Source organism: Elephantulus edwardii, unplaced genomic scaffold (genome assembly GCF_000299155.1).
Source record: "Elephantulus edwardii isolate Elephantulus edwardi_28Jun2011 unplaced genomic scaffold, EleEdw1.0 scaffold00300, whole genome shotgun sequence".
In the NCBI taxonomy this organism is placed as follows: domain Eukaryota; kingdom Metazoa; phylum Chordata; class Mammalia; order Macroscelidea; family Macroscelididae; genus Elephantulus; species Elephantulus edwardii.
This window is the reverse complement of record NW_006400050.1, coordinates 2791785-2794954: the sequence shown is the minus strand read 5'-3', so window position 1 is coordinate 2794954 and position 3170 is coordinate 2791785.

Below are 3170 nucleotides of genomic sequence, written 5' to 3'. Positions count from 1 at the left end.
GCCATCTGGTACAGGACTTTTCTTAGGGGGAAGTCTTTTTATGATCTTTTCAATTTCTTCTTTTCTGATGGTCTGTTCATGTGTTCTGTATCTGGCCATGTCAATCTGGATAGCATATGAGTTTTTAGGAATTTGTGCATTTCCTCTAGGTTTTCAAAGTTATCAGTGTATAGCTTTTCATAGAATCCAATATTATCAATTTAATTTCATCTGGTTCTATTGTGATTTCACCTCTATTATTTCTTGAGATATGTCTTCTCCTTTTTTTCTTTTGTTAAGTTTGCCAGTGGTTTTTCAATTTTATTGACTCTTTCTAAAAACCAAGTCCTGTCTTATTGATGATTTCAATTGTTTTTCTGTTTTCTCTTTTATTGTTTTCAGCTCTTTTCTTGATAATTTATTTTATTTTAGAGGCTGTAGGATTAGATTATTGCTCTTTTCCAATATGATGAAGGTGTAGAGTTAGATAATTGATTTTTCATGTGTGTGTGTGTGTGCGCGCGTGCGTGTGTGTGCCTGTTGCTATGAGCTACCCCATGAGGATGGCCTTAGCTGTATCCCAGAGGTTTTGGTATGTTGTATTTTCATTTGTTTCAAAGAACTTTTATATTTTACCTTTTATTTCTTTTATAACCCAATTATGTTCTAGCAGAGAGTTATTTAGCTTCCACACAGATGCTTTTGTAAAATTTACCCTCAGGTAATTATTTCTAGTTTCATGGTATTGTGATCTAAGAAGATACTTTGTATTATGTAAATGTTTTCTTAAATATTTTTAGGCATGCTTTGTGTCCTAATATGTGAAGGATTCTGGAGAATGTACCATGTGCACTTGAGAAGAAAGTGATTGAGTTTTAGTTGGGTACAGTTCCCTTAATAGAGCCACTAGGTAGAGTTGGCTGATTGTATAGGTTAGGTTTTCTGGATCTTTGTTGAGTTTCTTTTAGGTTGACCTGTCTTTTTGGTGATAGTGGTGTGTTAAAATCTCCAATAGCTATAGTGGTGCTGTTTCTTTTTTCAATTCTGTTTTATCTATTTTTCAGGTTTGTCATTTGGTGCAAGTATGTTGACCAAGATTATGTCTTCTTGATCTGTTTATTATGCCTTTAATCAATATGTAATGCCCTTCCTTAACTTCTATGGTAGTTTACAATCTGAAGTATATTTTATCAGAGATTAATATTGCCACTCCTACTTTTTTTTGAGATTGCCATTTGCTTGATATATTTTTCAGCCTTTGGCTTTGAATCTTTTTTTTTCTGTCTCTTTTTAGATGTGTCTTTTGTAGGCAATATATTAATGAGCTCTCTTTTTTTTTTTTTTTTAGCTCTCTTTTTTTAATCCATTCTGCTGTACTTTTTCTTTTGATTGGTGCATTTAGTAAATTTACATTAATTGTGATTATTGTGAGGCCAGGTTTTACTTTTGCCATTTTGCCATGTTTCTTTTTCTGTTTTTCTCGTTATTATGTTCCATGTACTTTCCTTTGGCATCTTTGTGTAAAAGACTTCTCTTAAAATTTTTTGTAGTTTTGGTCTTCTTTTCACATATTCCTTAAGTTCCTTCTTTTCTACAAAGGATCTAAGTTCTCCTTCATATTTAATGGAGAGATATGTTGGGTATAGGTTCATTGGCTGGCTATTATTTTCTTTCGCTGTCTATATATGCCATCTCATTGTCTTTTAGCTTTTATGATTTATGCTGAGAAATCAGAACTTAACCTAATAGTGTCCCTAAGTAGGTAACTCTTTTTTTCCCCATGCTGCTTTTATTTATAATTATGTTCTTAACTTTTAATTTGAAGAATTTGACTATGATGTATCTTGATTTTTTGTTTGTTTGTTTGTTTTTGGCTCTAATCTATTTGGTTTTCACTGTGCTTCTTGAATGTGGATTTCCATATTTTTCAAAATAGCTGGGAAGTTTTCTTCTAGGACTTCTTCCACAATTTTCTCAGTGATTTTCCTGTCACTCCTGTGGGCTGATATTCCAATTATACATGTTATCCCTTTTGATATCATCCCACATGATTCTAAAGTTTTCTACATTTTCTTTGTCTCATCTCTGATTTTGTTTTTAGTATGTTTTCAATGAGGCTCTTGTCTTCCAACTTACTGACTCTCTGTTCCATCTCTTCATTTCTACCTTTTTGTACTACAAGTGTGCTGGACACTTCTGCCACTTTGGTCTTATTATTCTGGATTTCATTTTCATACTTCTCTGTTCTTTCTAGTACTGTGTCTTGTGATGGTTTTTTATGTTATTTTACCTCTTTAATATACTATCAATTCTTTCTTCCATCTTTTGCATTTTCGTCCAAAGCTGGTCAAGTTGGTTCTCATCAATATATTTCTTCTGCACTATTATCTATGGTGTATTTGCTTTCTTAATTGCTTCTTCTAGCATTTAAATCTTCTTCTTAGGACCAGCGTTATTTTGGGTTTTCATGATAACTGAGGCAGACTGATGCTTTCTTGACATTATGTGAATCTTTTCTTAGTAGATTTTAGGTCGTTGTAACTATATAGTGATGAAGAATATGACAATGTTTTGTGAAGTACTTGTATATTTGTGCTTCCTTTTGAACTACAGTGATCACCACAATGTACCTGAATGGAAACCCAACAAACTTTGATTTTGCACATCTAGACTGGCTCCTACTCTTCACTTTAGTTGTTTGGATTTCCTGCTTCCTTCTACTTGAGTTTAAGGGGTCTCACGTGGTCTAGAGCAACACCAGTGTCCCCCGCCCCCAAAGTACTTAGTTTCTTGATTGGAACAGATCTATGGCTGCTGATAAAGTGGATGCTGCCGATGACGTGGCGACTGCCAATGATGTGGCAACTGCTGACAACATCCTCTCCAAATTATTGAGGAGTAATGATTTCAATGTGAAGGTCTAAGGTGTGTCTGATTCAGGGCATGACCTTTCTGATCACTTGCCATGCCTCTGAAAGATAGAGAATGAATAAAGATGACAGAGAAGAATTGATACCTTTGAACTGTGGTGTTGCAAGAGTACTGAACATCCCATGGACTGCCAAAGGAACAAGCAACTATGTCTTGAATAAAGTGCAGCCAGAGTACCCCTTGAAGGCAAAAATGATAAAACTTTGCCTCACATACTTGGAGCATGTTTGTAGGAGAGAGTGTTCTTTGCAGAGAGACAT